The sequence below is a fragment of the Schistocerca serialis genome, chromosome 4 (genome assembly GCF_023864345.2).
Source record: "Schistocerca serialis cubense isolate TAMUIC-IGC-003099 chromosome 4, iqSchSeri2.2, whole genome shotgun sequence".
Taxonomy (NCBI): Eukaryota; Metazoa; Arthropoda; class Insecta; order Orthoptera; family Acrididae; genus Schistocerca; species Schistocerca serialis.
This window is the reverse complement of record NC_064641.1, coordinates 230,083,168-230,094,445: the sequence shown is the minus strand read 5'-3', so window position 1 is coordinate 230,094,445 and position 11,278 is coordinate 230,083,168. Positions and strand designations below refer to the sequence as shown.

General features: G+C 43.0%; 1 pseudogene; it reads left to right on the top strand.

Moving 5' to 3' along the window:
• Window positions 1–9,266: 9,266 nt before the first annotated feature.
• LOC126476627 (5S ribosomal RNA) lies at window positions 9,267–9,386 on the top strand (annotated as a pseudogene).
• Window positions 9,387–11,278: the final 1,892 nt, after the last annotated feature.

Here is an 11,278-nt window from a genome sequence, read left to right as displayed (position 1 = left end):
AAGATTGGAAGACAGAGCATTAGTTCGACTGGAAACATGTAGTTTTCAAGCAGCTTCTCAAAAATATGTGTGAAATATTTGTTTATGCTGTTCCAAGAAATGACATCGGATTTTATCTATCATGTCACAATGATAAAAATACAAACAGATCCATATTACAGCTCATTTTCAGGTGCAGTTGAGATTCCTTGCGTATTTTTCTAAACTATTGATTTCCTCTATTTCTATTCTTCAGGTGCTAAATGCAACGAAAATAAATAAAAACTCTGTGCGTATCATATGGTATTCCGATACCATAGCCCTAAGTGAAAAAATTTTCATGCGAAAAACATTTGCTGTATGGGTCTGTTTGGTCCTTTGTTTTAAAATTTTGCCTTTTAAAGGAAAGAGCCCAAACATTTCTTCATACAGGGTGTTTCAAAAATGACCGGTATATTTGAAACGGCAATAAAATCTAAACGAGCAGCGATAGAAATACACCGTTTGTTGCAATATGCTTGGGACAACAGTACATTTTCAGGCAGACAAACTTTCGAAATTACAGTAGTTACAATTTTCAACAACAGATGGCGCTGCGGTCTGGGAAACTCTATAGTACGATATTTTCCACATATCCACCATGCGTAGCAATAATATGGCGTAGTCTCTGAATGAAATTACCCGAAACCTTTGACAACGTGTCTGGCGGAATGGCTTCACATGCAGATGAGATGTACTGCTTCAGCTGTTCAATTGTTTCTGGATTCTGGCGGTACACCTGATCTTTCAAGTGTCCCCACAGAAAGAAGTCACAGGGGTTCATGTCTGGCGAATAGGGAGGCCAATCCACGCCGCCTCCTATATGTTTCGGATAGCCCGAAGCAATCACACGATCATCGAAATATTCATTCAGGAAATTAAAGACGTCGGCCGTGCGATGTGGCCGGGCACCATCTTGCATAAACCACGAGGTGTTCGCAGTGTCGTCTAAGGCAGTTTGTACCGCCACAAATTCACGAAGAATGTCCAGATAGCGTGATGCAGTAATCGGATCTGAAAAATGGGCCAATGATTCCTTTGGAAGAAATGGCGGCCCAGACCAGTACTTTCTGAGGATGCACGGACGATGGGACTGCAACATGGGGCTTTTCGGTTCCCTATATGCGCCAGTTCTGTTTATTGACGAAGCCGTCCAGGTAAAAATAAGCTTCGTCAGTAAACCAAATGCTGCCCACATGCATATCGCCGTCATCAATCCTGTGCACTATATCGTTAGCGAATGTCTCTCATGCAGCAATGGTAGCGGCGTTGCCGCGTTTGAATTTTGTATGGATAGAGGTGTAAACTCTGGCGCATGAGACGATACGTGGACGTTGGCGTCATTTGGTGTCATTTGGACCCGAAGCCGCTGTTGGATCACCTGCTGCACTAGCTGCGCGTTGCCCTCTGTGGTTGCTGTGCACGTTCGCCGTACCTTTCCAGCACGTTCATTCGTCACGTTCCCAGTCCGTTGAAATTTTTCAAACAGATCCTTTATTGTATGGCTTTTCGGTCCTTTGGTTACATTAAACCTCCGTTGAAAACTTCGTCTTGTTGCAACAACACTGTGTTCTAGGCGGTGGAATTCCAACACCAGAAAAATCCTCTGTTCTAAGGAATAAACCATGTTGTCTACAGCACACTTGCACGTTGTGAACAGCACACACTTACAGCAGAAAGACGACGTACAGAATGGCGTACCCACAGACTGCGTTGTCTTCTATATCTTTCACATCACTTGCAGCGCCATCTGTTGTTGTAAATTGTAACTACTGTAATTTCGAAAGTTTGTCCGCCTGAAAATGTACTGTTGTCCCAAGCATATTGCAACAAACGGTGTATTTCTATCGCTGCTCGTTTAGATTTTATTGCCGTTTCAAATATACCGGTCATTTTTGAAACACCCTGTACTTCAACCGTCGAAAACTGTTACCAATAGAGAGGTTATGTAAAACTACCAAGACACAGTGTGAGAATTTCATGGGTCCTCCAGCGGTCATGCTACTGCCACCTTTCGACTCCACCCGACACTGCAACAGGTGCTTTGCCACCACCTGTAAGCTCTCTTGCGCGTGGCAGCGCAACAAGTGCTTAGCACCACGTAGCGGTTCCATAATGTTTATCCGCTGCAAGAAATCTCTTGTTTCCAAGGTGCTGTGGTTTGTGTTTGTGTGCCAGACAACGTACTTCAGTCAGTATCTAGTAGCGAAGGTTCCATGATATTTGGCACTGGGGACTATTTTCAGTGACTCAAAATGAGACAGTATGTGATGGCATCATCGCCATGACATTAAACAGTTCTTGTTCCTACAAATGCCCAATAGCAGACTGATTTCCCGCGGAAGTACAAGTAGTCTGCAGCAAGGATGAACAATTTTTGCAGATTTTTTAAAAATATTTCACAGCCGTTCTCTCGAGAAAGTAGATTATCTTTTGCTTGTGAATTTATGAGTTTATAAATTCTAACGCAACCAGTTAGTTCCTTGTGTGGTGGTAGCAAATCAATTTGTTCTCACAATTTGCATCTCTTAATTCAAACAGAACCGTGCAACAGAACGTGTAGCTTCGTTTAGGCCCAGGCAAGTGATATCAAACGGATTACGTTAAGCTAAGTTGTGAAGATACTACGGAAGGCGGATTTCATATCTCTAGCCTCCAGTGCCTGTATGTCTTCACATAAGAAAATTGGGTTAAATTTCTAGCTACTTCCACCTGACGCATATGTTGTTGCATCCACCAGCTTAAATTCCGTCCTTTATAGAAAAAACAAACCTAAACAAAGATAACTGCATTAAGGCGAGCTTTCCTTGTTGACATACACTTGGTTCAAAGTCGAGACTATTACTTGACGTGCCTTAAGCAGTAACCATATTAAAAGAGAAATGTTGCAACAGCACAACTGTGAGGGAAAGAAACAGTTAATTCCTATGATCTCCTCATCGACAGTAATTATGTATTTTCTGCTGTATGAAAATGTAAATAAGGATCGTAATGTATTTTATATCTTAAATTCTGTAATATATTCACGATATATCGTATTTAATAAACTCTACTGTTTGATATTTTCAGTCTAGTTCCTCCAGCAAAGGACGATATCCATATCCTTACATTCCTCAGCCGTTCATTATTTATCTTTTAAATTATCAAACACATAAAATTTATTCGGCATCATCATTTTTAAAGGCGTGCTGAAATTGTATCTTCGTCAATGGCTAAATCTCCAGTACACGTCGATGAAGTTAGGGTGTACAATAATCTGAAACGGTGTAGGAGCTATGAGACCAGGAACCAAAGGTAAGTGCACATCGTTACCTACACCACTTGGGTAGTCCAAGTAGTAACATGGAACGACAACTCAGATTAGTTCCATCCATAGTAACGTTGTTATGTATTAGAAATATTTATTTATTCACTTCCTTAAAACTACTTCTAAGTCTGCATGATCTAAGCATTGTTGCTGAAATCTGTCATCTAATTTTTGACCATTTTTCTCTGTATTTGGAAAGCGGGAGGACAGTTCATCTGTTTCGTTATTGTTTTCTAAGAAATAGCAGACACTGTTTCCTACCGGGGTTCAATAGCATACAGAGCGATGATGATTTTTACTCGATCCATACTTCATACAGCTTTTCAAGTTTTCCAGTGAAGTGAAAACTATGTTTTTAAGTCGAAATAGAGAACCCGATAATGCTTCGAAATTACTAAATATTTGTGGGTATTGGTTATATGTCCTAATCATATTCTTGTCCTCTCTCTCTCTCTCTCTCTCTCTGTTCATCTCTTCTTCCTGCTACTTCTTTCTGCCCATCACCTCTTCTCCCCTCTCTTTGATCTTGTTACTGCAAACGAAATGTTGATTGGGAATTGAAGTCGCTTAAAACGAGTGGGTAAAACGGTTGGGACGATTTTTGAATGGGGTATTAGAGAGACCTTTCCAGCTGCTAAATCTATGAGGACAGTAGCTTCAATGACAGTATTTCGTATAGTTTTAATCTGCGAACGGGTAGGATTACTAAGTTTCGGACGATTCAGATTATGTAATAGTATTCTAATCGTAAGTCGATAAGCCATAAATTCAGTTTCACTGTTTTCTCGTAAAACCGACTGCGAGGAAGAAAACAAAACATAGTATTGTTGTATATACAATTTACGTTTAAAATTATGTACAATGAGATAGGAATATACAGGACGAAGAAAAAATGCCGCACTTGGAGATAGGCATGCGATTCGTCATACAGATTCAAAACAAAAGTTTGTCTAGGAAAAATCAGGTGTAGGCCTTTTGAAACCACACGCATGAAACGTGGCAACAATGACACATCGTGCAGCGCATCGACATGTGCAGACGAATGTGTATCACTCGTAGCTATCTGAGTAGACTGCTGTGACATTAAACCCTCATTCATCATGAAGCTATAGCTCGAATACTCCTCAGTTTTTTTATTATTTACACGCCTGTTCCCTAACTCTCGTTGTTTAGAAGCAGGGCATCATTTTATCGCACGACAATAGCCTATCACATGACAGTGAGACCCATTAAACTGTATGCATGTGCCTATAACCACGCAGTGCACGACTATAATTGGTCCTGTCAAGTTCATTTAGGGTAGCTTCCCGATGGAATACACAGACGATTTGTATGTCGATATGCTTTTGGTGCTGGATGCACCCGATAACCAAGGTGAGTATGTTGCACGATACCCTCAAAAACGCTACCCCGATAAGAAAGTTTTTCGTCGCATGGAGCAACACCATCGGGAAACCGTTAATCATCGCCCACAAGTAACGGTGCACAGAGATAGTTCAAGGGCTAGACACACTCCAAAAACAGAGGACGAGATTCTTGAAACCTTTCACCCATCACCTCGACGAAGTAGCAGTGATATTGCAAGGCAGTTACACATAATCTCAAAGACTGGTTGTTGTAGAATTGCACGATGAAGAACTGTATCCATATCATTACATGTTAACTGAACACCAACAGTCAGAAGACCGCTTTCGACGAGTACGGTTTTGTGAATGGCTTTTGCACCAAGCGGAAGATAACGAACATTTTATATATAACATGGTATGGACTGACGAAGCTAGCTTCACTGGCGAAGGTATTTTCAACCACCACAACAGCCATTATTGGTTGGATCACAACCAACCTGTGACCCGTGAAAGTGGCTTTCAGGCACGCTTTGGCATAAACCTGTGGGCTGCAATTGTTGGAGGAGTCCTTTTGGGCCCTTACCTATTGCCAGATAAGTTTAATGCGTCCATGTATCGTACGTGTCTTTGCTTTGCCTGACTCATTAGAAAACGATCCACTAGGTGTTCGGCGACAGCTATGGGTTCAGCATGATGGTGACCACCACACTTGGTGATTGAATATGCGTAACCGTTCAAATGCAGCATTTCCAGGGAAAAGCATTGGTCGAGGAGGTCCAACGTTCTGGCCTCCACATTCTCCGGACCGTAATCCACTAGATTTTTGTTTTTGGGGACACTTAGAGGAACAAATTTATAATACGGCAGCCATGGATGTACACGACCCAATAGCTCGCGTACATGTCGCTTCGGCAATGGTGGATGCAGGTGTGGTGCGTAGGATTCAGCGAAGTATGATCCAGCGAGGAGCGACACGTTTGCAAATTCAAGGGGTCGGTGTGAACATCTTCTCCGGAGTGAACGTTGCTCATACGTGTATGTACCGGCTCTGTGAAGGTAAGTCTGACGTCAAACATACAAAATGGAATTATTGTGCGTAGCATAATGCGCAGTCTAGTGCAGCTTAGCCACTGTGTTTTTTTGGAACCTCACTGGATACAGACGATGTTAATGTATCCACTATTATTTTCTGTTGTCTTTATTTGTGTCATGGACGAAACAAAGTGTTCGTTTACGGTTTAAGAAGTTCATGTTATGTCTTAATGTTTTAATCTACCTATCTATCGCTTGCGCCTTTGTCCCGCATTGTGCGCGCGGTTGGCGTGGTTAAATCGGATTTGGCATGTTAATTTGAAGGGGTGGCCGGATGCCCTTCCTGCCACCACCCCGTACCCCCTGGGATGGAATCAGAGTACCCCATCTGTATGCGTCTAGTGTAATCATGGAAAGGTGCGGATGTGTTTCAAATGTCTATGAGTCGTGTAACAGAGGCGGGACGTGGGGACCAGCACGGTATTCACCTACAGGGATGTGGAAAACTGCCTAAAAACCACATCCAGGCTGGCCGGCACACCAGCCCTTGTCGTTAATCCGGCGGGCGGATTCGATCCGGGGCCGGCGCGCATACCCGAGTCCAGGAAGCAGCGCATTAGCGCTCTCGGCTAACCTGGCGGGTATGTCTTAATGTTTTAATAAAGGTAACAAAAAAATGGTTCAAATGGTTCTGAGCACTATGGGACTTAACTTCCGAGGTCATCAGTCCGCTAGAACTTAGAACTACTTAAACCTAACTAACCTAAGGACGTCAGACACACCCATGCCCGAGCCAGGATTCGAACCTGAGACCGTAGAGGTCGCGCGGTTCCAGACTGTATTGCCTTGAACCGCTCGGCCACCCAGGCCGGCAATAAAGGTAACAGTAACAGAAAGAAATACACAAGATACCGCATTGTGACGGTGTAAATTGGATACGAATTTATGCTTTAACTGAAAAAAAAGTATGACTCACACGCGACTCGAACCTCGGCGAGTGTGCATATCCGTTCTCTGCGGCGTTACCGCGTCTTACTGAACTAACTGTACAGATGTTGCACAGTGCAGAGTTCATGCCACCATTCTTGGGCACGCTGCATGCAGCTACAGCATTGCCAGGGGCACGTTTCTTAAACTGCATTTCTACTACAGTAATGGCGGGATTAGGTTTTGTTAGAAACACTTTTGTCTAGAATTGGACAGCTGCTGGCTGCCACCAGTGGCATTCTTTCTTCACCCTGTATATGGGAGAAACAATTTATCTAATACTATACAATAATGCAGTGCCTGTGTTCTCCAAAGGTAAGATGTGATGTTCCTTCGGAAATGCATGCAAAACAACACCGTCATGAAGCATATGAAACGTGTTTGCAGTTGCGAGTATTGACAACCATCGCCGGCCGGCGTGGCCGAGCGGTTCTAGGCGATACAGTCTGGAACAGCGCGACCGCTACGATCGCAGGTTCGAATCCTGCCTCGGGTATGGATGTGCGTGATGTCCTTAGGTTAGTTAGGTTTAAGTAGTTCTAAGTTGTAAGGGACTGATGACCTCAGCAGTTACGTCCCATAGTGCTCAGAGCCATTTGAACCATTGACAACCATCAGCTGTATTGTATAATTGAATGATGTCAATGAAACTTTGTGCTGGACCGGGCCTCAAACCCGGATTTCCTTCTTATCGCGAGCGGTCGTCTTACCATCCACACGCCTCACGACCAGACCCAAACTTCCATATATTATCAATCATGTGTCGACCTGAACTTGTACACCGTTCAGGGTTCGAGTCCCAGTCTGGCACAAATTTTCATTACCGTAATTTTATTACATAGCTGATGGTTGTCAATATTCGGAACTGTGAATAAGTGAATAAGCTATCGTGGTTAAAAATGACTGCGAGCAAGAAAACGAAACTGCAAATTTTCACAGCACAGCAAACATTTTCTTATTCGCAGTCAGTTTTAGTAGAAAAATTTATAATTCGTTGTTTAAGATGAACGGCTTACACTCGTGTTGAGGCAGTGGTGGAATGTGCGAGTACGGTCCACGGATAAATGGTTCAAATGGCTCTGAGCACTATGGGACTTAACTTCCGAGGTCATCAGTCCGCTAGAACTTAGAACTACTTAAATCTAACTAACCTAAGGACATCAGACACACCCATGCCCGAGGCAGGATTCGAACCTGCGACCGTAGAGGCCGCGCGGTTCCAGACTGTAGCGCCTTGAACCGCTCGGCCACTCCGGCCGGCTCCACGGATAAATCACGTATATTGTAGTGTGTCAGAGTGCCAATGTACAATAAGACAAAAACCACTGTTCCATAGCTTTTCGCACGCTCGGGAGAATATTCCGTTAGGTATGATAACCACGAAACATTACTGCTGCAATTCAAGGCGAAATAACCTCAGACTCCACGAACTCGAAGGAAGACTGTAAGCACTAACGTTGGATCCACTAGAACCCACGCGCATGCCACGCAACGAAAATCACCAACCAAATGGCTTAGGCAACGTCATGTTAAACACAGACGAGTAGATCCCAGATTAAAAACGATAAATGACTTGACATCTGACCACTACCTGGTCAAACTGGTCGTCTCTAGGGCTCTGGAACCACCAAACCCACAAACAAAGACTCAGACGAACTGTGGACAACACAGCTGCTACTTAAATAATAACATCAGGCCAACCATGCCTCTGTACAACACGGTCAAACTGTAAATACTCTGGCAATTAAAATCAGAAAGGGATTCAAACGTGTTTCCGTTATCATTGAGAGCAACAACTACTACTACGGCTAATTATCGTCGCTATTACAGGATTTAAAAACATTAAAGAACAGGGCACGATAACGAAGGCAAAGTTTCAGAAATCCTGCTGACAAACGAGAAATGGCACATCTAACCAGTGAACTACACCGCAGAGCAATTAAATGGCGAATCGAAAGATGGGACGAGAGAGTGGAACAACTGTTACGAAGAACAAAGAAAGACTGGAGTCTCGTTAGAAATTTTAGAGAAACCAAACCGCAGAAAACGACAAGGACCTAAAGGCTTAACTTACGACCCCCTGTTCAAGACAGGGATTGTCACGGACACGTACGAGACTCAAGATATGGTACATGATGTACCAGTCGAAGACAATAAAACGCGTGTAGGTACGGAGACGATAGGCTTAAATGTGCTAGTCAGTTACAAGTTTCATAGATCATTTCAACGATTCATTCCTTTTATTCCTAACCATGCAACTATACTTAAAAAGTAGCTCATGTCTTTTTTTATTGGCTACCAATTTTGAAGCAGAAATTCATCAAACGTAAGAGGAGTTGTGCAGGAGAAGTGATTTTAAATTAGATTTAAATCTGGCTTCGCTGCCTGTCAGATCTCTTATGTTGTTGGGGAAATGATGAAAAATTTCTATTGCTGCATATTGAACTCCTTTCTGAGGCGCTGACAACTTTAACAGTGGGTAATAATGGTCATTTTATTTCCTCTGGAGTTGTGGGGTATGTACATCACTGTTCACAAATTGTGATGGATTACTTATGACGAATTTCAGTAGTGTTTCCAACGGCCTTGCCACGTTGGTAACGCCGGTTCCCGCACGGTCACCGAAGTTAAGCAACGTTGGGCCCGACTGGTACCTGAATAGATGACTGTTCGTGGGAAACCAGGTGTCGCTGGTTTGCAGGATACGCAAGTCGCCGAAGTGGCGTCCAATTCAAAGACTTGCTTGCCCCAGACCGTGGTGCCACACGACATTTATTTTTATTGTTTTTGCTAGCGAAAACAGGTATTGTGACAGCGTAGGCCATAGACACGGGTTCACAGGTAGATGCCGTGTTTCTTGACTTCTGCAAGGCGTTCGATGCAGTTCCCCACAGTCGTTTAATGAACAAAGTAAGAGCATATGGACTATCAGACCAATTGTGTGATTGGATTGAGGAGTTCCTAGATAACAGGACGCAGCATGTCATTCTCAATGGAGAGAAGTCTTCCGAAGTAAGAGTGATTTCAGGTGTGCCGCAGGGGAGTGTCATAGGACCGTTGCTATTCACAATATACATAAATGACCTTGTGGATGACATCGGAAGTTCACTGAGGCTTTTTGCAGATGATGCTGTGGTGTATCGAGAGGTTGTAACAATGGAAAATTGTACTGAAATGCAGGAGGATCTGCAGCGAATTGACGCATGGTGCAGGGAATGGCAATTGAATCTCAATGTAGACAAGTGTAATGTGCTGCGAATACACAGAAAGATAGATCCTTTATCACTTAGCTACAAAATAGCAGGTCAGCAACTGGAAGCAGTTAATACCATAAATTATCTGGGAGTACGCATTAGGAGTGATTTAAAATGGAATGATCATATAATGTTGATCGTCGGTAAAGCAGATGCCAGACTGAGATTCATTGGAAGAATCCTAAGGAAATGCAATCCGAAAACATAGGAAGTAGGTTACAGTACGCTTGTTCGCCCACTGCTTGAATACTGCTCAGCAGTGTGGGATCCGTACCAGATAGGGTTGATAGAAGATATAGACAAGATCCAACGGAGAGCAGTGCGCTTCGTTACAGGATCATTTAGTAATCGCGAAAGCGTTACGGAGATGATAGATAAACTCCAGTGGAAGACTCTGCAGGAGAGACGCTCAGTAGCTCGGTACGGGCTTTTGTCAAAGTTTCGAGAACATACCTTCACAGAAGAATCAAGCAGTATATTGCTCCCTCCTACGTATAACTCGCGAAGAGACCATGAGGATAAAATCAGAGAGATTAGAGCCCACACAGAGGCATACCGACAATCCCTCTTTCCACGAACAATACGAGACTGGAATAGAAGGGAGAACCGATAGAGGTACTCAAGGTACCCTCCGCCACACACCGTCAGGTGGCTTGCGGAGTATGGATGTAGATGTAGATGTAGATGTAGTTGAAATGCCTAGCTCCTTGAAGAGGTGTCTACATGACGTCCGTCGGTGAATACCACATATCAGTCTTAGTGCTCGCTTTTGTGCAATCAATACTTTTTTTTAGTGATGAGGTACCCCACAAAATTATTCCGTACGACAATTTTGAGTGGAAGTATCCAAAATATGCCAGAAAGTTCATATGTTTGTGTCCAAGATTACCAATTACGTGACCAAAAGCAACTGAACTTAATTGTCTGAGAAGCTCAGTAATATGCTTCTCCCAGTTCAAGTTTTCATCAGTACATAAACCCAAAAAATTGGAGCATTCTATTCTACTTACTGACTCCTACTTATGTGTTACATCAGTTGTTGGTATGACGCTATTTGTTGTACAGATCTCTGTGTAGTGCGCTTTATTTTCAAAATTTAGTGAGAGTCCATTTTCAGGGAACCACTTAACAATTCGTTGGAAGATATCATTTACTGACTCTTCTGTTGCTTTCTCTCTAATGAGAGGTATTCTAACACTAGCATCGTTTGCAAGAAGTAGCAATTTTGCTTGTTGAATGTTAAGTGGAAGGCCATTGTACGTATAAGGTATAGGAGTGGATCCAAAATTGAATCCTATGGGACTCCCTTTGTGATTTAACCCCATTCACTAAAA